At 38.5% G+C, this 23,713-nt stretch overlaps 1 protein-coding gene across 17 annotated transcripts in view; it reads right to left on the bottom strand.

The window, feature by feature from the left end:
- Positions 1-23,713, bottom strand: part of DTNA (dystrobrevin alpha) — a 424,974-nt gene that overhangs the window by 290,550 nt on the left and 110,711 nt on the right. For 4 of the 17 annotated variants that reach the window (XM_047794101.1, XM_047794104.1, XM_047794106.1 and 1 more), the window contains exon 1: positions 14,225-14,467. The exons of 2 other annotated variants lie outside the window; for them this stretch is intronic. The gene's annotated coding sequence lies outside the window, so the exon portion shown is untranslated. Of the gene's footprint in view, positions 1-14,224; positions 14,472-23,713 lie in introns of those variants that run through there. 11 more of the 17 variants (XM_047794096.1, XM_047794097.1, XM_047794102.1 and 8 more) reach the window with 7 other exon arrangements.

Here is a 23,713-nt window from a genome sequence, read left to right as displayed (position 1 = left end):
TGGAGAATTTCATTATTAAAAATATTCGGAGTTCCCGTCGTGGCTCAGTGGTTAACGAATCTGACTAGGAACCATGAGGTTGCGGGTTCGATCCCTGGGCTTCCTCAGTGGGTTAAGGATTCGGCATTGCTGTGAGCTGTGGTGTGGGTTGCAGACGTGGCTCAGATCCCACGTTGCTGTGGCTCTGGTGTAGGCTGGTGGCTACAGCTCCGATTGGACCCCTAGCCTGGGAACCTCCATATGCCATGAGAGCAGCCCAAGAAAATGGCAAAAAGACAAAATAAATAAATAAATAAAATAAAAATAAAAATATTCTGAACTGTGCAAAGTAATGTTAAGAACAATACTACTGTCTGCTTGATGATGAGCAACAATGGGTTTGAGGCAGTATCACTGAGTCAGAGATCACCAGTACGGAAAGAACGGGTGACGACCCAATGATATAGGTGAGTATTATTATGAAACAGGAAGTAAACTGGACAGTCACAACAAAAAAGAAACTGATACATAGTTTTCCTTGTACAATAAAAAAAGCTTACACATTGATCTCAAGAAATAAATATCTGGTACAAATTCCTATGAAAATTGTGTGGCACAGCTCCTTATTCTGAAGACATCAAGTAACATTTAACACAATGTGACTGCAGTCCTTCAATGTCATTCTTTCCTTATTTTCCCAAAGTGCCATGTCTTAGAGTAAACTTGAACAGTGCTCAAGGGCACAAAGTGAAAAGGTTACTTAGTAATGACCTTATGTATGTACAGAGACAGGAGGGAAGAAGACATGTAATGTGAAGACTATGAGCTCTAGGCGTATGATTCGACTTCCTAGAGAACTTGGAGAAGATGTCTTCACACACTCCTATTAAGTCAATTCAAGATTAAATCTTCTGATAGCTGCTAGAAGAGCCAATATTCTATGTGGTTGATTGAAGAAAGATCTATACATTTAAATAAAAGGTGAAAAGGCAGCAGATGGGCATTCTGATGGAAAAATGAAGAAGCCTGACCTATCATGAAGAGAAAGACAAATACCATATAATATCACTTAGATGTGGAATCTAAAAGATGCTACAAATGAATGGATCTACAATACAAAAAACTGCCACCCGAACACAGAGAACAGACTTGTGGTTGCCCAGGGGGAGGGAAGGATTAGGAGACTGGGACTAGCAGAGGCAAACTTATATATAGGATGGAGAACTAACAAGATCCCACTGAATAGTACAGGGAATATGTTCAATATCCTGTGATAAACCATAATGGAAAAGAATATGAAAAAGAAAATATAAGTATATTTAGTATTATTCACTTGAATGCCAGAGGATGTGTATTTTAATTTTTATTTATTTATTTATTTATTTATTTATTTATTTATTTATTTATTTATTTTGGTCTTTCTTTTTAGGGCTGTACTTGTGGCACATGGAGGTTCCCAGGGCTAGGGGTCCAACTGAAGCTGCTGCCGCCAGCCTAAGCCAGGGCCACAGCAACGGGATCTGAGCCGCATCTGTGATCTATACCACAGCTCACGGCAATGCCGGATCCTTAACCCACTGAGCGAGGCCAGGGATCGAACCAGCATCCTCGTGGGTGCCAGTCAGGTTTGTTAACCGCTGAGCCATGACAGGAACTCCTCTTTTTATTTTTTTAGCATGGCTGAGGTAAAGTTTTTCTTCCAGGTGGTAATTTGTCACAGGCAAAGCTACTTATTAAGGCCACTCTTGATTGTGACAGCAAAACTGTCATCATCATGGCTCAGGCTGCCTATATTTCTGTAGGCTTGGGGACATGAACATGTCTCCAATTTACCTAAATACCAATGCAGTTATTTAGATCTATAAAATGTGGAGGACGTGATAGAGCTTTTTTTTAAAAAAAAAAAAATAAGATTTAAAATTGTAATTGAATCTGTCCCAAGGGCATAATGTTTGGCTAGTTTCAGCTTTCTGGGTTCCCCTTAATGGTCATCATAGCTGCTTAAGATTCAAATCATAGAGAGTTAGGGGGTCATCGCTACGTCCAGATTAAGCACTGTGAGGATCCTCCACCTTGTTCTTCACTATTTATTAAGCAATGCCATCTGGAAATCATCTTTCTCACGAAGTATCAAAATGGTACCTTCTTTTTCCTTTCTCCTCTCTGGTTTGTGTATATTCTGACCTACTGATGTTGGATAAAGTGGACTATGTGGGCTGGTGAAGAAAGGCCCAGCAAAACTCAGGATTTTATGTTTATGGGAGACGTCCACAAGAAGTCAAGAGGTCGTCAGAAGATAGATGAGGGACCACCTTTCAGGACAAACACCTCTGGGCTGAGTGCTGGTTACAGAGACAAACATTATTTCCATCTCTCCTAGTAGGTAGTCACAATATTGCAGAAGGGTCAAAACTATGAGAAAACTATGAATTGCAGACTTTTTTTTGTATATGCTTTGATTGTAACATCCATTTTGGAAACAGCCTAGAGAATATTTGGCTATATCAAACAGGTTTCTGAAGAATAACTAATAATGTGAAAGAAGAATGTATATATATGTTAATTGAGTAACTTTACTGTATAGCAGAAATTGACAGAACATTGTAAATCAACTATAATTATATGTGTGTGTGTGTGTATATATATATATATATATATATATATATATATATATATATAACCCTCACCTCTTGTCAAAATAATATTCCATCTAAATGGGTTTTATGGAATCAGTTAAACCTTGTAATATTTTATGAACAGACTGTTGCAAGAATCCCTCTCTTGTCTGCCTCCATCGTGGCCTTCTTTAAAATCACCATCCGGAATGATCGATGTATCTGAATGGCATTTCTTGCCACTCTTACTACCTACAGCTGTGCTTCTCAAGCAAAAGCGATTTGTAACCAAAGGAAATCCTAAAGAATTCCAAGAGCAACTTGGGAGAACGGATAAACAGGGTATATCTTCTTGGAAATCTGGAGAAAAATACTTTTAGGCTGAATGAAATAAAGATTGATTATGGATAAAGACAAATGCTTGAGAATTCCAAGAACTTGATATATGTGACTGACCATTTTGGACTCTGGCTCCAGGCCATCCATCCTGAGAGCATGCACTTAATTCTTTTATTTGGCTTTGTTTACTTCAGGGGAGAGGTGTGGATTTCAGAAGCAATAAGTACTTTCAGGAATACAGACCCTTCCCCCACCAATGACAAATTAAAAGGCCTTTCATGACTGGGTACCTATTTGTCTCTTCAATTTCATTTCCTTTCACTTGAGCCTCACACTCAGGTGATATTAAACTACCAATCACCCCTCTGCACACCATGCATTATCCTATTTCCCTCATGTTAGTCCCTCCATCTCAAATGCCCTCCCATCATTCTTTATCTGGGTAACTCCTACTCACCTGTCAAGAGCCAATATGGTCACCTCCTTCAGGACATCGTCTTTGGGTACCTTAACACTCTACCCATCACTTTTGACATATGACTAAACCACCACCATATGTTCCCAGCTTCCCAGTGTGCTGTTCCAAGACAGACTTGGAAAGGTGTAGGTTGTTTAAAACATCAATGACAGGGTCTTAGTCAGAGATTTAGGAAACTTTTACTCTAATATACAGGGACACATAATTTTGACATGAGTCTTAGTTATGATATGATTACAAAAAACAGGCACATGGTTCATTTCTGTTTCCTTTGTTGTGAAATTAGTTTGTTGTGAAACAGTGAAAGTACACAGTGAATTAAATCCGATTTTTCTTTTATGTTGTATTTTGAGAACGTGTACCATGTTAAGAGTGCGACTATATAGAACTTATAATGCCAGGATTTGAATTTGTCATATTGACGTCTCGGATGACATCAAATTGATGTCTAAAGAATTAAAGTAAAAAAATCTGAGAGCCCTCCAGTGGTCAAAATAATATACGCAAATGCTCAGTTATTTACTTATTATTCCCTTCCTCAAAGAACTTTAAACATTTCAGGCTTCCTTTTAGAAAAATGTTTGCTTTGATTACCTTCTTATATTACTATTAAATCACATAAATTGGTTTTTAGCACTATGAGAAAACAGATGTCTATTCATATCATTTAAATAAACCACAGAAAACGGCAGCCCAAACCACCCATTCATCAATGAGAGTCTGAGTAGTCGCTAGAATTTAACCACATAGGGCAATCCTAAATCTTGTTCAGATAGGAGTAATTTAATTCCTTCCATTGCTGCCATTGAGAGAAATGTTGCTGGATATTAAGACCACTCAAGATAAAGAAAGGATCCAGTTAACACAAGCTGTGTCTGCTACTGTGTTCCGCTTAAGCACAAGTTGTATCTTAATGTGTATATTCCTAGACTTATAAGAGCCTTATGTGTGTGTTCCTAAATTGTAATTTTGATGGTTTGCCTAAGAAATGCGTTGGCTTCTCTTTTAGCAAATGCATATCTAACTAAGCCAGGCACACTACTTTTGTGTGCTTCGTCTCTTGATTACCAGCAATGGCTTGGCAGAAAGCCTGGAGTAATGCCTCTGCCTTGAAAATTGTCAAGCTCTCATGTTTACCCAAATGCTGCAACACTGATGGGTGAGGCTATTTTTGGTTTGTTTTAATTAAATTCCTATCTTACCTTAATAGAAAATAAGGGCTCGTTTAAAAATTAGATTCATACAGCTGGTGTTCAGTATAGGGTAACAATTTTTTTTTTGCAAATATGAAACTATATATTTCATTCTATAGTCCTAAATCTTTATGGACCACAGCAAAGAGCTGAGCTTTTTTATTTAAAAAGTTAGCAACATTAGAGTTCTAGTGCTAAGAAAAAAATTTATGTCCTATAATTGCATTTCTTACTGAGAAGTTTTTGCTTATTTTTGAGTTTTAGAAAGAAAATGTTCATCATTTTCCCTTCGGTATAGTAATGTATGCAGACTTACCACATCAATGGCCCTACATTAAAAAATAAAAGTCAAGTTCAGTTAGTACCTGTGAATGACCTTCAAGAAATTCAGCCTACCTGCAAGAAATGTTATGGGTAATTCTCAGAAAGCTCAGGGCTAGTGGAGTAAGTTATTGCTTAAGACAAAAGTAGGAATTTCTGGAAGCTACATTGTATCTTTGAGGCCACTGGGGTACCATACAGGAGATTGGAGCAATAATTTACTCTCCTGAAATGAAAAATACAATGTAAGTCGCACACCAGGATCCTCCGCTTCATTAAGTTAAACCCTTCCCTCATGTCATTTTTAAGGAGAGATTATAATACTGTAAATCTAAGTAACTTAGATTTATGGTCTGGTGTCCTGTAAATGGTTACACAGAGTATTTTACAGCATTCTAGATGTGTGGGTGCCAGGCAATTTCAGAATGTAGATATATGTGACTTCATAACTTGGCCATTGAGGTAGAAGTAAAGTTCTGCTTTGTGGTTATTCACAGAGCTCCAAAGGAGCAGCCTTACAGTGCTCAAAAAGGACCTTCAGAACCTCCTGCAGTGACTTTTTAGAGTTGTTGGTGACATTATAGTTTTTGAATCTTATAATAGCCCCAGGGGAAAATACATACAAAAATCAATCAGAGGAAAAATGTGTGTTAAGAGTTTATGCTGGCCTCACTTCAGATAGAATGATTTCTCTTTCTATGGAGCAGAATGAAGGTATACTTCCCAAATAATTTTATTTTTTTTTTAAATGTATTGATTTATCTCATATTCTTAAAATCAAGGGAGGAGAATGAAATGCAAATGAATGAAAAGCAGAGTAACATGACCAGGTGGACAAGATGATAAAAGGACACACCTAAGCATCCTGATACCTATAAGTGAACCTAATATCTAAGATTTTCTTTGACTAGAGGTGGTGTAAAAGTTTATGCACCAATCAGTTCATTCGAAGCGGTCACAATACTTAATTGAATGTAACACCCATGCTGAAGAAAAAGATGGACATTTTGCTCTTGTTAGTCTCTTATCCTTCTTCTTGCACAGAAAATTTCCCATAGATGGTAACTTTAGTAGAGCATCTTTTGAAACCCGAGAATTTCTTTCTTCCTTTTCAGCTTTAAAAATTTTGAACTAAAAGCAGGTGACCCTCCTTCCCACCAAGATGAAGAAACAGATCTTGGAGTTCCTATTGTGGCCCAAGGGGGTCAGTAGCATCTCTGGAGTGCTGGGAGACAGGTTCAGTCCCTGGCCTGGGACAGTGGGTTAAGGATCTAGCATTGTTGCAGATGCAGCACAGGTTGCAGCTGCAGTATGGATCTGATCCCTGGCCCTGGAACTTCATATGCTGTGGGGCAGCAAAAATAGAAAAAAAAAAAAAAGGAAGAAAATAAAGAAATAGGTATTGAAGTTGAAGATGACTTTTCTCTCTATATGGTCTTCACAAAGAAATGATAACTGAGTCCAATAAATTATTAATGGATGATCATGTTCTAAAATGGAATAACAATCTTAGAGCTTTGAATAATATGGGTCAAATAATGCAAATCCCTTTTGAGTTCTGGGTTCCGATGAATACATTCAGGCTCCCTACCAGTGGCTGTATCACAAATTATTTGCCTGAATAAAGTTAAACAAATGTGATTTGATGCCCTATCAGTTTAAGATTTGATTTCTATTGCTTAAAATCAATGTAATGATTAAGAAGACAATATACAGTACCCAAAGGTAAAACTATTTTTTTAAGTCTTTATAACTCTCAACTTTATGTGATCAAAGTTATGACATGAGCTACCACATTATCAGATTTTAATTATTAATACAATGAACTAGGAGTGATTTAATCCAGAATTTACCAAGTGTCTTAAAGTATATGTTTAAAAATGATATATAAATAATGTTGATATATATGTTTATATATATATTCAGATTATACATATATTCAAATGAACAGAAATACTGGGTTAAAGAAAACCAAACATGTCTCTTTAATGTAAAGCTTAAAGAGTACTTAATGCAAATATCACTTAAATCTTCAAGAGAGCAATATGCTGTACAGCGTTTCCCAAATTCATCTAAACCAGGATCCTCATGTTTTTTTCTTTTTCTTTCCTAGAATTATTGCTCTTGAGAACATAAATTGGATTTGACGATTTAAATTAAAATCTAGAAGACCTTAAAATATGGCTTAATAATTTTTTTAAGTTTTAAGAGTCTCATTAATCTTCAAATTCCCCAGTTTTAACTTCTTAATGCTTAAAGCTAAATGCAATGCAAAAAGTAGAGTATCAGAGTGATATATGCATTATACTATATGCATTTCTCACATATAGTATAGATTGACATTCCTCGGTGGCATTTTCCCTCATCCTAGTCCTTTTCTTTTGCCTCCTAGAAAAAGTGGGGGCTGGGAATTAGAAGTACATTAAATTCCCTTTGTTTTTCTCCATTCCTTTGCTACATATGATCAGTTCTTAGAGATGGGAAAAATGCTAGCATTGCACACTGGCTCTCTTCATTTTATAGAGATTGCCCTATGGGAGGCTCTTTTCCCTTCCCAGAACTGTCTATGGACAGGACTCTGTGACAAATAAGTATGAAGATGGGTAAAATACTAGGATTCCGAAGGACTGGAGAAGCTGTGACAGGAAAAGTCATAGACACTCCAGAAACTGCAAAGACTTAGAGAGCAAAAAAATATCTCAACGGGGCTCAGTGTCAAAGGATGACAAGGAGTTCCCACTGTGGCACAACAGGATCGGTGGTGTCTTGGGAGCCTTGGGACACAGCTTTGATCCTCAGCCCAGTGCACTTATCTGGTGTTTCTGCAGCTGTAGTGTAAGCTGAAACTGTGGCTCAGATCTGATCCCTGGCCGGGAACTCCATATGCTGTGGGGTGGCCAAAAAAGAAAAAAAAAAAAGCATGACAAGAGGCGAGATGTTAGCATCAGACTGCAGGGAGCTTGCCCACATGTTACTAAGTATGGACCAAGTTCTGCTTAAAGGTATATAAGGCTTTGAATCTAGATTTCTGCTCTTCTGGGTGGGGGGGCTGCCTATTATTCATGAGTGTGGAATTCATTAGAGCTCTTCCTAAATATTCTAGGCCATTCTCTTTCCAGGCTAGTGGTAGGACCGTATTGGCCATCCAGTTAAAGTTAGGTGTGACCACATGGCATGCTTTAACCAAGGATATGTGAGCTTAAGGAACATGGGTCATTTCCTGGTGAAAGCAACAATGGGGAAAAGGGCCTTCAGTCAACCTCTTATGAATAATTTGCATGAATGGGAAGGAATCCTGGGCTTTTATAAGCCACTGAGATTCAGGGGTTGTTTGTTACCTCAGGAGACCATATATATAGTACATCCGGATCACTTCATAGGTATGCGTCTTAGTTTTATCATACATAAAAGAAAATAACAACATATGTCTCCTACCCACAAAATAGCATGAAACACTGAATGCATTTTAGAAGAGAATTGTTACACTTAACTGAGGTGTTAAAAACAACATCTTTTGATGAGTAAATATGTTTCTACAAATGTGTAGTAATGAACCATCGAAGACTGGAAAGTTCATATGCACGATGCACGAAGAGACAAATTTCATTCAAAATTAACCTGCATCTTTTAATAAAATTAATAAAGGCATCTGTATTCTTGAACTATGATTAATTCAGCGAATTCCTTCTTTCACCACTCATAAACCTGTGCACTACCACATTAAATAGGAATGAGGCACAAAAGTGATACCAAAAAATAAACATAAAAATAACTCTATGGCTCTCTTTAAAATACACGGAGCTTTACAAAGCTTTCATGACTCAGGGTGTCTCTGAGTCATCCTTTTGCCATACTTATTTTGCAAGAATGCAAAGTCCAGCTTTATTTATGCAAATAAATGCACTTATGTTTTATGTTAAGATACAGCACAGTTTCCAATGCAGTAAAAATACATTTTCTATCAACTCCTTTTTTTTTTAAGGATTTACTTAGTTCTCTTAAAGTATTGCATAATAAAATATCTGTGAAATATGAGATTTTTAAGAATAAAAGCTATCCCCAAGTTCTTAAAACTTAGCTTTCTGAGAAAACAACACTAATTGTTGAGGAATGGCAAAGTAACTTTTAAATAAGTGTGGAGATTAGTATGAATAAATTAAGAATAATAATGAGAGAAAAATATAAAGCAATTTGTAAATTACACTCTTTGTTTTAATGCAGCATACTCCACTGTCCATGTCTAGTGAAGGGGGCTAACTAAAAAAAATTTAAATGTCTGATACAAACACAGTTAAGGCACAAGGTAGGAGCTTAATAGGGATTTTCTGAATTAATAAGACAAATTAGCTCAGATACTTGGAGACTACAATTTAAAATCAGCCAGTTTTCAAGAGGTGTTCTTAATTTCTTCCATTGTTGAGGCAAAAAAAAAGGCCAATAGCATTATATTTCATCTATTATGGTAGAGAAATCTGGGTTCTCATCTAAATATTGACTTTGAACATTTGATGACATTCGAAAAATTTTTAAGATAAGTTTTGATCCTATCCATATTAGGGCTCTTATATTCATAGAGATAAAAGAGCCCTACATAAGAAAAAATATAAACCAAGTTTCTTATTTTTGTAAGTCTCAGGATTTGGCATATCAAAGGCATCCAATAGCTGTGTGAGAATTTTATAAGTGATCTGAGGAATACGAAATTGGTTAAACATTCTTAGAATTAATAAGCTATATTTCCTCTTCTGATTCCCACCAACTATATGCTATTTTTTTTCTTCTTTTTTTGACCACCCTACGTCATAAAATAATCCAGTGTTTTCTGATGGTTCAGATTCAGGTTGTGTGCAATGGGATGGTTTTAATTTATCCGTGTGACACTTTTTCTATTTGTGCTATCCCCAGCTTTCTGGGCTAGATTTGTTGAAACATGTCTATTTTCCAACTCTATGATCTTCTTCTCCCCGCCCCCCCCTTTTTTTTTTTTTTCTTTTTAGGCCACCCCGAGGCATGTGGAGTTCCCAAGCCAGGGATCAAATCAGAGCCACAGTTGTGACCTATGGTGCAGCTATGGCAACACCGTTTCCTTAACCCGCTGTTCCTAGCAGGGGATTGAACCTGTGTCCCAGCACTCCAGAAACACTGCTGATCCCATTGCACAACAGCAAGAAATCCTATGATTTTCTTTTTGATTATGAACACTCTGATAATATGCAGCTAATTTATCATATAGATAGTTCTTTCACATGTTTTGTCATCACAATCAAGTTATACAGTCTCTTTTGGCAAAAATGAAAATAGATCCACCCCCCTCAACCAAAACAGCAATAACCAAACTTTTTTTTTTTCCAAGCAAATATTTTTAACTGACTCTACTTGACATCAAAGACTATGAATGATCACTATTCTAGACAGAATCTAAGGTCAAAAGAATCATGATGTTTAGCAGAAAAAAAGAATAAAGTGAGAAAGGAATTGTTGAGGGAAAACTTCCTCAAAAATAGTCATTTGTCCATTTTTAAATATGTATTGAATGGTTTCTACATGTCTGTTACCGAGAAGACAAAGATGAGTTAAGACACAATGCCTGCCATCTGCGATTCCCAGAATAGAGTGAGCTACACAGTTCGAGTACTGTGAAAGTGACTTAGGAGATCAACCTTGGGGGAGATGTAGGATTTGCCCACCAAGGAGACAGACGATGGGCATTCTGGGTAAAAGCCCGCAACAAACCAGCAGGTAGGTTAGCACAGACATATGATCATGTGTAGGATATTCTGGAGGCAGCAATGATGTGTGATTAAAGTGCTGGTGATAAGCAGTGAAGTAGTGGAGATGATGTTAGAAAAACAAGCAGAGGCTTTGTGACATATTAAGTCATACTAAGGAATGCATTTTGCAGGGAATGGTGAGCCACTAGAGATTTTTAAGTAGGGGCACAATCCATTCTGTCCATGATTTTTAGAAGATGGGTGTGTTGCATCCAGCATGGGAGATGTGTTGGAGGGTAGAGCCTAGAGGCAGGAGAACACCTGGGAGCCATGATATTACCCAAGCGAGGTGATAAAGGCCTGAGGGAGAGCAGTTGCAGAGAGAATGAAAAGGAAGGAATTTATTTATGATAATTTGTTAAATGTAGAGATGCTGGATATAGGCCAAGAGAAAGTAAGAAGAGTCAAGGTCAACAGCTGACAGTGAAGACAGTGGCGGTGGCTTAGAGAGACTAAGGAGATTACTAAGAAAAGGGGCCAGCTAGGGACAAATAAAAGGACTGTTAAGTGTTGTTGACAGCTCAAATAGGGCTGGAACACATAAATCTTCTCATCAGAAATCTGCATTTGCAAAGCTCTCCACCAAAGCCTACACAGAGCAGGCCACAACTAAAACCAAAAATCAGAAACACTACCTGGAATTATCAATGATATCAGCAGACTACCTGCTATCTTCTCTAGAATGAGGAGTATTTTTTTTCTTAAATGACATTAAGAGCACAAGAGTGAATTTCCATTTCTGGTAAAAGTAATGAGATAATTTGGACCAACTCTCACTAAGATAACCAAAAATATTTAAAATATAAAAAACAGCAAAGACCTAATAAGATGGTGAAGACATGGAAAATTCAAGAGAAGAGCAGAATCAAAAAATGTAATTGTAATGTATACATGTAAGGATAACCTGACCCCAGTGGGAAAATAAAAAAAAATTATAAAAAACAAAAACAAAACAAAACAAAAAAAAAAACAAATACCAACTTCTAAAAAAAAAAGAGCAGAATCAGAGAAAAGACACTTTTTTTTTTTTTGTTCTTTTTAGGGCTGCATCCGTGTCATATGGAGGTTCCTAGGCTAGGGATCGAATAGGAGCTACAGCTGCCAGCCTATACCACAGCCACACCAACACAGGATCCAAGCTGCGTCTGCGATATACCCCACAGCTCATGGCAACGCCAGATCCTTAACCCACTGAGCAAGGCCCCGGATGTAACCCGTAACCTCATGGTTACTAGTCAGATTCGTTTTCACTGTGCCATGACAGGAACTCCAAGACACTCATTTTTTAAAGCATTTGCTCTTGGGCATTTGAGTATCAGGAACAAAAAAGTCTGGGAAACCAGCTGCATGCTGGGCAGCCCTATGGGTTTTGTGGGAACATCAGAGCCTGTAGTCCTGAGGTGAAGGCTTTAATAAACTAACCCAACTTTCACTTGGGACCTCAAAAGTCTCTATTTTCCCTCAGGGTAGAAATGAGGCCCTAATAAACCATTCCTCACACAGATTTGCAGCCTTACTTCTTGCACATGGGTGACTCAGGGAACCTTTGGTGTTGCTCTTTGACTAAGATGATATTGCTCCCAGGGGCCCTGGCAGAAGCAAACCCAGGTCCTCTCTGGAGGAAACCATCATCACCACCAGGTCTCAACTTATTCTTACAAGTAATTTTAAAAATACATTTCCTGTAGATAGTCAAAGATATCCAGGCAACCAAGAAAACAAGCCACCATGCGTGAGAACTAGTGGGAACAATAATAATAGAAACAGAGCTCAGTAACTCTTGAGCTATTAACATTAGCAGACAGATATTATAAAACAACTACACTTACTATGTTCAAAGAAATAAAATCCATGCTTGACAATCCCAGCAGGGAACCAGAAAGGGTGAGTGACATCACAGTAGCAGAGAAATATCCATCAGCTCCTTTTCTGGTCAATGCTGTTTGGCCACATAATTTAAAATTCCTACATTTTAGAATTTTAAAATGTATTCTTTTTTGGTTTTCTCTTGACATGCTGAAAACAGAGCCAAAGCCCCACACTGATAAGCCTAATATAATTTTATTTGTTTGTATAACTCAATCAGAAATAGAGTAGTTAAGTAAAGGGTAAGTTTACATATAAGTGTTTGTGTGTGTCCTTGTGTGTGTGGTGAGCACGCATGTGCATGCTCTCACAAATTCTGTAGAGGTATCTATGATCCCTGCCAGGCTCCATCCTCTTGCAAACAGGTCAAGACAGCTGATAAAGCAAGGGCGACAGGCATCCAATGACACCAGGGAAAATGTTCAAAGGTACCATCCACTTGTGGAGAAGTGACACAACTGCAACTTTTACAACCTAGTGGGTTAACTGTAAGTATTAGGGAATGTTATCCATGATTGAATAAAATTTTAAAATTAAGTGACTATGAGTATTATGTTTGTTTTTCACTTGAGAAGAGTAACATGGCATATTATTTATTCTTATCAAAGCTGTACCCCGTTCAGCCAACTTTTTAGTCCATTAGAATCTGGTCTATTTGACAGAACAAAACCTGGCCAGTTACATGCAACAACCGCTCATCCCCACACTCTGTAATGAGCAAGTCAGCACATTTATTTTTCCCCATATAAAGTAGAATTTCCAATTCATACCATGTAGTCTGTGACTATTATGGACAGTATTTACTCAGAAGGAATGCTGTGCAAGTTTGGAAAAGCTGTCTCTAAGAGAGCCGAGAGGTCACTGGACAAAACAAGAAACAAAACCTATACATGGGCAAAACATGAAGAGGACTAAAGTTTGCCAATCTTTCTTTTAAAGAAGAGAGTTTTGAAATCCTTAACACACAGACAACAGCAAATCAGACACCTGACCCTCCTCCACTCTCAAGCTCTGTATAATCGGAGTGCCTTCATTCACTTAGCAAAATATCAGCTTTTGGGGAGGAGGAGGACCTGCTTGGAATTAATGAGGCAACATCAAAAAATACCTTCTATTAATAAATGGTTCTCTTCAATGGAAAATTGCCTGTTTTTCTCATCTTTTTTTTTTAACAGAATATCTTCTAAAGGCTCCTTATGTACTTTAATACCATCTTTTTTCTCCTTCTTTTAGTATGTTTTTCATTCTTTGTTTTTTAAATTTAAAAAATGTCACAGTGCTAAGCAGGGGTAATAACCCCATCTCACAGGGATACAGTCACATCCAATGGTATTGCGGATATAGATACATTTAGTCAGTGTTGTGACATGTAAGTACTGACATTGTAATTCAAGAAACACTGGGAGTTTCAAGAGAAGTTAATAGAGGAAAAGGTAAAGCAAAGCTGAAGTTACAGCCACGCAGGGTCAACTTCAACACTGAGCTGAAATATTCTCACTTCACAAAATGTAAAATGTCGAAAGAGCTCAAGAAAGGTAAGAAAGTGACAACACTGGAAAAATCTTCATGACCACTTTTTCAATCCCACAAATAAAAAGAAAAAAGGCAACATTAACCTTCCCAGAGAAGCCACGCGTGCCTAAAACCAATCTTTTCACTTACCCTAGGGGATGTACACCATGATCTCTTAAATCCTTTTATTTCCAGTACGTCCAGAACATAGAGGAATGCTGAGCACGTTCACATAAAGAACAAACCTGAACCAAACCGTTCATTACAACAGAGATCACAAGAAGGACTCTCTCAAATTCTGGGGAGAGTCACGAGTTTAAAATCCAGCTTCTAGATCCTGGTGTATACTGTGTCTATCTTTAACTTGAAAATGATTTGGTTTCACATTCCACTGAAGTCCCACTGGCAGATGCCTTTGGTAAGCTCACCAATGGCAGGCTGTCAAACGCCCTCCCTCCACCCCCTCCACCCCCCTCCACGCTCTGACCAGGCTTCGGCTGCTGCATGTACTGCTGATTTACTCAGCTGTCTTTTTACCTGCCTCTGCGTGGGTAAGAGGAGGTGCTTTCATTGATGGCTATTACCGAAACCTTTGGAAGCTGAAGATCCGCCCGGGGGACTCACTGTGCTGTTCCCACTGCCATCCCCTCCCCCTCCTCACTGCCAGAAACCAACTGACTTCCAAACTTGGCTGTCTGAAAAAGAATGTTCTCTGATTGGCATTCCTGGAAGCAGAAAGCAAGGCAGCTCAAGTTTTGTTCTGTTACCCAGTGTGAAAGACTTCCCAGGTATCCACATAATACAAGTAAGTTTTCTAGATTTTTTTCCCTTAAGTTTAAGGAGAAAGGGGGCAAATATTTGGGGGCATGACAAATATTCTTGTTGCACAGCATTTAAGTTTTAATATTCAGATACAATTTTACCCCCAATGGCCGTGGATGCACCAAAAAAGTGAAATGGCAAACCTTGTGTTAAAAGCTGCATTTCCTTATTAGCCAATGAGTCAGGCCCCATAGAAAAAGCAACAGTCACACTGCCTGCTTGACAGTATTCTGAAGGGCAACTGTTCAGTCCGTGGCTTTTCTGTGGGAGAAAATCTTCGCTCACAGGAATTGTATAAACACTTGATTTCAATTGTCCTATATTTTATACTGCAGACAGCTGGAGGAGAGGGTGCAAGAAACACATCCATGTCCCTGACAAGTCTTTTCAAGGACTGTCTTTCAAACTTTCATGGGGACTGGGAGAGAAAGTGGGCATGTACTATTCACCCCCCCACCCCCACACCCCATCCCACATCAGAAAAACAAAAAATTGAGGAAATGGAAATAAGGAAAAAAATACACTTTCTCAAACACGATCTGACAGAAATTAATAATGTGGAGTGCCTTCAGATCACTACTCATAAAATTGTGTTTAATATTTATTTAGTGGTCACTGGGGTCAAAAGATCTGCCACTGAAAATAATTTACCTCACTCCCTGTTCAAAATGGTGAATGTATTACAAGCAATTTTATGGACCAGACAACTTCTTGAAAGGCTTGATAGAGGATTTATAATTTCGGCAATCAGACAGACCACAACCCTAGGCATTTTGAGGTTTCCAGATCTCATCTGGCTGTCGCTGACAACCCTAGGCAACTGTCAGCTGCCTGGACTCAGGGTGGTGGTGTGGCCACAGCTGCTCCTTGTAACTTGGACAGCCATCTCAAAAATATCCAACAGCAAAAGTTTGACTCCGAGAAGAAAGTTTTCTCTTTTGTTTTGTTCCGTTACTTGTTTGTGGTTGGAGTAGCTGTTGCTTGGTGTATTTTATTTTTTATTATTTTTTTCATTTTTTTCAAGTTTTATTGAAGTATAGTTGGTTTACAAGGTTGTGATAATTTCTGCTGTACAACAAAGTAATTCAGTTATACACACACACACATCCATTCTCTTTCAGATTCTTTCCCCACATTATACTGTTGGTGGGAATGTGGTTGGTTTTAAGTGTTCTGCTCTTGTTCAGATGTTTACCATATCTGAACAAGACCATTTTAGGGAACCGTGAGTGAACACTTGATTAAATGGCATTATATGATTAATTTACTTCAGTCTTTTTTTTTTGGGGGGGTGCTTTCTAGTGCTGCACCTGAGGCATATGGAAGTTCTCAGGCTAGGGGTTGAAGTTCTCAGAGCTGTAAGCTGCCAGCCTACCCCACAGCCACAGCAACGTGGGATCCAAGCTGTATCTGTGACCTACATCACGGCTCATGGCAACACCTTAACCCACTGAGCAAGGCCAGGGATCAAACCCGTGTCCTCATGGCCACTAGTCGGGTTCGTTACCACTGAGCCATGTCAGGAATTCCATTTCAGTGATATTTTGATGCCCCATATTGGCTGGCCTCCTACCAATCTGCTCACTCCTCAGCCTGTTACTAGCTGTCCTTTAAAAATAAAGATTAAAAGAAGGAGGGAGAGGAGGAAGAACAGTTCCTTATTCTTATTCCCAAAGCTGATTATCTTAGGCCAATTTCAAGCTCTATGGAACATTGATAGATAAGGGCATTCGTGTGACTTCAGAAATAAACAGAAATAACCATTTGCCCAGAGAACACACACCCTGTCTTTGTGATTCTTCTTCCCTCTATTGAAACATTCCTCCCTAAGGCTAATGGATGATGTCAAAACATGTGTGAACTAAGAAGAGTGGACAGAGTTGGCGGCAGGCCATCTGGTTCACATTCAGCCACACTATTCACTTATGTTGTACCTTTGAGTGAACCTTAGCACATAACTAACACTCAAGAAATGTTGGTAGAAACTGAAGAACTGCTTGTATAAAGGTGTCATATTTTAACCTACAGAAAATGGTTATCTGTTGGCTTACATTATAGATAAATAGATTTTGTATTTTACTTAATGATTGGGGGGAAAATTATATCTCTTTTCATACCATTAACCAAAAGATTATATGTAAGGTATATCAGGCACTGAGCACCTTCACTGAAGAAAAAAAAATCATTATACATTTTGTGTCTGTGTAAGTGAATGACTCTAAATACCAACATGGCAAATTCTGCTAAGTTTATTTCTGTTGATCTCGATGGCTTCTATGAGGAAAACAAAAGGAAGTGTTAGGCCCTTCCAATATTTCATATTAACTAGCAAACTATACAGATTTTCTTTATTGAATTGTTACTGGCCTTATTCCTTACTGTTACAACATTCGTCAATCAAATATCTCCTTATGTTCCTAACTTTTATCTCCTTTAATATTTTTATGTGTTTCAGTCACAAAAATTCCAGGACAGTTGCGACAGTAGTGGCAGCATGAGTCCAAATCCAAGGTTAAGTAAGCAGACAGGGATTTTTTTTCTTCTTTTCTTTCCTCCTAAACCTCACGAGGCAATTGATAAGATATATAATGGCTAGAACTCAGTCTTTATCATGAGTAAATGTTATTTTTCTCTTTCATATGCACTAACATGAGAGGTAGGATTTGATCAGAAAAATAGCTTCCAGGGCTTGCTTCCAAAGAAAACTGGGCATGTAACAGGCAAATCAAATACCCTTGATTTATCATGAACAAGCAGTTAATCTCTGCTTTGTTCTACAGAAATAGACAGTCTCAGTACAGTTTTGTGGACATCCAATGCTGGTAGCAGGCTCCTTGTGGGGCGAACAGGGTGTTCAAACTTAGGTCTTAGCTTAGCTGATCTGTGAGGCATCTGTGCGTATGAAGAACTTGGTCAATGAAAAGCAAATGCTCCCTGTTATTTTTTCCTTCCTGGAATCCTTAAGACATTGGCATAAGCTGTATTCTCATGGTGATAGTTTTGTGGATGATTTTTTTTTGGTCATTTACATATCATTATTTTAAAAATATACACACTATTTGCTATAGACTGAATATTTGTATTTCCCCAAATTTGTATGTTGAAACCCCTTCTCCAATGTCATGATATGAGTGGGTGGGGCCTCTGGGAGGTGCTTAGGTCATGAGGGTGGAGCCCTCATGAGTGGGGTCAGTGCCCTTAGGAAAGAGACCCCCAGAGAACTTCTTTGTCCCTTTCGCCATGGGAGGACACAGCAAAAAGATGACCCTCTGTAAGCTAGGAAGCAGGTCCTCATCAGACACCAAATGTGTTGGTGTCTTTTTTTTTTTTTAAAGATTTTTATTTTTCCATCATAGCTGGTTTACAGTGTTCAGTTAATTTTCTACTGCACAGCAAGCTGACCTAGTCACACATACATATATACATTCTTTTTCTCATTATCCTCCATCATGCTCTGTCATAAGTAATTGGATATAGTTCCCAGTGCTATACAGCAGGATCTCATTGATTATCCATTCCAAAGGCAATAGTTCACATCTATTAACCCCAAATTCCCAGTCTTGATTTTAGACTTCCAGGCTTCAGATTTTGAGAATAAATTTCCATTGTTTATAAAGCTTTACAGACTATGGTATATTGTTGTAGCAGCCTCAATGGACTAAGACATTCTTTATACAAACATGAGTTTGTTTTCAAGTGAGAGGGAAGAAGGGGGATAAATAGAAAAATCAATAAATCCAAGTAGTAGTTGTTTGAAAAGCAATTAGACACTGTCCAAGAAAAGTAGAAAAGGGGAGTTCCTATTGTGGCTCAGCAGTAACAAACCTGAATAGTATCCATGAGGACACAGATTCAATCCCTGGCCTCTCTCAGTGGGTTAAGGATTCAGCATTATGGTGAGCTGTGGTGTAGGTTGCAGGCATGGCTTGGATCCCATATTGCTGTGGCTATGGTGTAGGCTGGCGGCTACAGCTCTGGTTGGACCCCTACCATGGGAACTTCCATATGCTGTGGGTGCAGTCTTAAAAAGACAAAAAAAAAAAAGCATAAAAACTATACACACACACTCTCTAACAACAGATATGGAAGGGATTCAAAACAGGAGCATGCTATGTAAAACCTTATTAAATGCCTTATTTGATTTCAGAATTGAATGAAATGGACACTCATTTTGAATGACTATGGTATGAAAATAGCCCTAATTAAGGAAAAGATTACTGTATAAATATACTAATTATAATATATTTGGTGGAGAAAATCTGGGAACAATGATGACCACAAAAAGACATGGGCTCATGCTTAAGTTAAAAATCAGAGCTGGAGTTCCCGTCATGGCTCAGTGGTTAACGAATCTGACTAGGAACCATGAGGTTGCAGGTTCGATCCCTGCCCTTGCTCAGTGGGTTAATGATCCGGCGTTGCCATGAGCTGTGGTGTAGGCCGCAGACATGGCTCGTATCCTGCGTTGCTGTGGCTCTGGCGTAGGTTGGCAACTACAGCTCCGATTAGACCCCTAGTCTGGGAACCCCCATATGCCGCGGGAGCAGCCCAAGAAATGGCAAAAAGACCAAAAAAAAAAAAAAATCGGAGCACACAGGGATTAAGATGGCGGAATAGTAGAACTGGAGCTCAACTTCTCTCCTAAAAACAACAAAATCTGCAACCAAATGCTGAGCAATCTTCAACCAAATGGACTGGAAAATTTCAAAAAGATATTCCACTCCAGAAGACAAAGAGGAGGCCACATCAAGAGGTAGGAGGGGCGATTACATGATATAAGCAACCCCATACCTCCTGGGTGGAAAGCCCCACATACTGGAAACTAACTGGTTTACAGAGACTCACCTACAGGAGTGAGAGTTCTGAGCCCCACGTCAAACTCCCACATGTGGGGATCTGGCACTGGGAGAAAGAGCCCCCAGGGAATTCGGCATTGAAGGCCAGTGGGGCTTGTGCACAGGAGCTCCGTGGGACTGGGAGAAATGAAGACCCCATTCTTAAAAGGTGCACACAGACTTTCATGTGTACCAGGTCCCAGGGAAAAGTCTATTGGAATCTGGGTCAGACCTGACTGCAGTACTTGGAGGACTTCCTGGGAAAACAGGGGGGATTGTGGCTTGTTGTGGGGGAAGGTCATTGGAAGCAAAGCTCTTGGGAATATTCATCAGCATGCATTCCTCTGGAGATGGCCATTTTGAGAAAATATGGCCCCACTCATCAGCTCCGAGAAGCCCCAGGCCAAACAACAATCCAGGTGGGATCACAGCCCCTCCCATCAGTAAACAGGCTGCCTAAAGATCCCCCAGGCACACAGCTACCTCCAACCTCACCCCAAGAAAAAGCCCCACCCACCAGAGGGATAGGAATCAGCTCCACCTACCAGTGGGCAGGCATCAGTACCCCCCATCAGGAAGCTACAACAAGCCCCCGTACCAACTTCAGCCAAAAGGGGGGCAGACACCAGAAGTAAAAGAGGTTACAACTCTACCATTTGTAAAAAAGGTCACCACACCAAAAACCTATAAAAAGGAAAAGACATAGAACTGTAACTCAGATAAGGGAGAAAGAAAAAACCCCAGAAAAACAGCTAAGTTATCAGGAGATTCTCAGCCACCAGGAGAAAGAGTTAAGACTGTTGATGCTGAAGATGATGCAAGACATTGGAAATAAACTGGAGGCAAAGATGGATAATTTACAGGAAACACTGACCAAAGAGATACAAAATATAAAGCTTAAGCAAGAGGAGATGCAAAATACAATAACTGAAATAAATAATTCATTAGAAGCAGCCAACAGCAGAATACAGGAGGCAGAAGAACAAATAAGTGAGGTGGCAGGCAGATTAGTGGAAATCACAGATGTGGAACAGAAAAGAGAAAAAAGATTGAGAACAAATGAAGGGAGTCTCAGAGAACTTTGGGACAATGTTAAACACACCAACACCTGTATTATAGGGGTGCCAGAAGGAGAAGAGAGAGAGAAGGGGACAGAAAAAATATTCCAAGAGATAATAGCCAAAAACTTCCCTAACATGGGAAAGGAACCACTCACTCAAATCCAGGAAGCACAATGAGAACCATATAAAATAAACAAAGGAGGAATACACCAAGACCCATATTAATCAAACTGACCAGTGGACAGATCATCCAGACAGAAAATCAATAAGGAAACACAGGCCCAAAATGAAGCATTAAACCAGATGGACTTAAAAGATATTTATAGGACATTCCATCCAAAAGCAACAGAATAAACATTCTTCTCAAGTGCACATGGAACATTCTCTAAGATTGACCACATCCTGGGCTACAAATCAAACCTCGGTAATTCTAAGAAAATTGAAATCGTTATCAAGCATCTTTTCTGACCACAATGCTATATGACTGGAAATCCACAATAAGAAAAAAAATTGCAAAAAGCACAAACATGTGGAGACTAAACAACATGCTACTAGACAATCAGTGGATCACTGAAGAAATCAGAGGATATTAAAAAATACATAGAAGCAAATGACAACAAAGATATGACACTCCAAAACTTATGGGATGCAGCAAAAGCTGTCCTAAGAGGAAAGTTTATAGCAATACAAGCCTATCTCAGGAAACAAGAAAAAGCTCAAATAAACAAGCTAACTTTATATCTAAAGCAGCTTGAGAGAGAAGAACAGACAAGACCTAAAGTTAGTAGAAGGAAAGAAATCATAAAGATCAGAGCAGAAATCAATGAAATGGAAATGAAGAAAACCATAGAAAAGATCAGTGAAACTAAAATCTGATTTCTTGAAAAGATCAACAACATTGATAAACCCTTAGCCAGACTTATCAAGAAAAAAAGAGAGGATTCAAATCAGTAAAATTAGAAATGAAAAAGGAGAAGTAACAATGGACATCACAGAAATACAAAGGATCATAAGAGACTACTATATGCAACTACATGCCAATAAAATGGAAAACCTAGAAGAAAGAGACAAATTCTTAGAAAAGTACAATCTTCTAAGACTAAACCAAGATGAAATAGAAAAGATGAACAGACCAATCACAAGTGCTGAAATTGAAACTGTGATTAAAAAACTTCCAACAAACAAAAGTCCAGGACCAGATGGCTTCACAGGCGAATTCTATCAAACATTTACAGAAGAGCTAACACCTATTCTTCTGAAACTATTCCAAAAAATTGCAGAGAAAGGGATACTCCCAAACTCATTCTATGAGGCCACCATCACCCTGATACCAACACCAGACAAAGATACCACAAAAAAAGAAAACTACAGGCCAATTTCACTGATGAACATAGATGAAAAAATCCTCAACAAAATACTAGCAAACCACATCCAACAATACATCAAAAGGATTGTACATCACGATCAAGTGGGATTTATCCCAGGGATGCAAGGGTTCTTCAATATCCACAAATCAATCAGTGTGATACACCACACTAACAATCTGAAGAATAAAAACCGTTATCAGCCTCTCAATAGATGCAGAAAATCCAACACCCGTTTCTGATAAAAATGCCCACTTCAGAAAGTGGGCACAGAGGGACCCTACCTCAACATAATAAAGGCCATATATGACAAACCCACAGCTAACATCATTCTCAATGGTGAAAAGCTGAAAGAATTCCCACTGAGATCAGGAACAAGACAAGAATGTCTGCTTTCACCACTACTATTCAATATAGTTTTGGAGTCCTAGGCATGGCAATCAGAGAAGAAAAAGAAATTAAAGGAATCCAAATTGGAAAGGAAGAAGTAAAACTATCACTATTTGCAGCTGACAATATACTATACCTAGAGAATCCTAAAGACTCTACCAGAAAACTGTTAGAGCTCATCCATGAATTTGGCAAAGTCGCAGGATACAAAATTAATACACAGAAATCAACTGCATTTCTATATACTAACAATGAAAGATTAGAAAGAGAAAATTAGGGAAGCAATCCCATTTACCATCATATCTAAAAGGATAAAATACCTAGGAGTAAACCTACCTAAAGAGACAAAAGACCCTGTATGCTGAAAACTCTAAGACACTGATGAAAGAAATCAAAGATGACACAAATAGATGGAAAGACATACCATGCTCTTGGGTTGGAAGAGTCAATATTATCAAAATGCCTATACTACCCAAGGAAATCTACAGATTCAATGCAATCCCTATCAAATTACCAAGAACATTTTTTCACAAACTCGAACAAAATATTTTAAAATTTGTTTGGAAGCACAAAAGACCCAGAGTAGCCAAAGACATCATGAGAAAGAAAAATGGAGCTGGAGGAATCAGGCTCCTGGACTTCAGACTATACTAGAAAGCAACAGTCATCAAAACCATATGGTACTGGCACAAAGACAGAAATACAGATCAGTGGAATAGGATAGAAAGCACAGAATTAAATCCATGCACCTACAGTCAACTAATCTATGACAAAGGAGGCAAGAATATACAATGGAGAAAAGACAGTCTGTTCAGTAAGTGGTGCTGGGAAAACTGATCAGCTACATGTAAAATACTGAAATTAGAACACTTCCTAACACCATACACAAAAATAAACTCAAAATGTATCAAAGACCTAGATCTAAGACCACATACTATTAAACTCTTAGAGGAAAACATAGGCCAAACACTCTCTGACATAAATGAGAGCAACATCTCCTCAGATCCACCTCTTAGAGTAATGACACTAAAACCAAAAATAAACAAATGGGACCAAATTAAACTTAAGAGTTTCTGCACAGGAAAGGAAACCCTAAACAAAACGAAAAGACAACCCACAGAATGGGAGAAAATATTTGCAAATGAATCACTGACAAGGGATTAATCT

This window comes from Phacochoerus africanus, chromosome 8 (assembly GCF_016906955.1).
Source record: "Phacochoerus africanus isolate WHEZ1 chromosome 8, ROS_Pafr_v1, whole genome shotgun sequence".
In the NCBI taxonomy this organism is placed as follows: Eukaryota; Metazoa; Chordata; class Mammalia; order Artiodactyla; family Suidae; genus Phacochoerus; species Phacochoerus africanus.
This window is presented reverse-complemented; position numbering and strand designations above follow the sequence as displayed.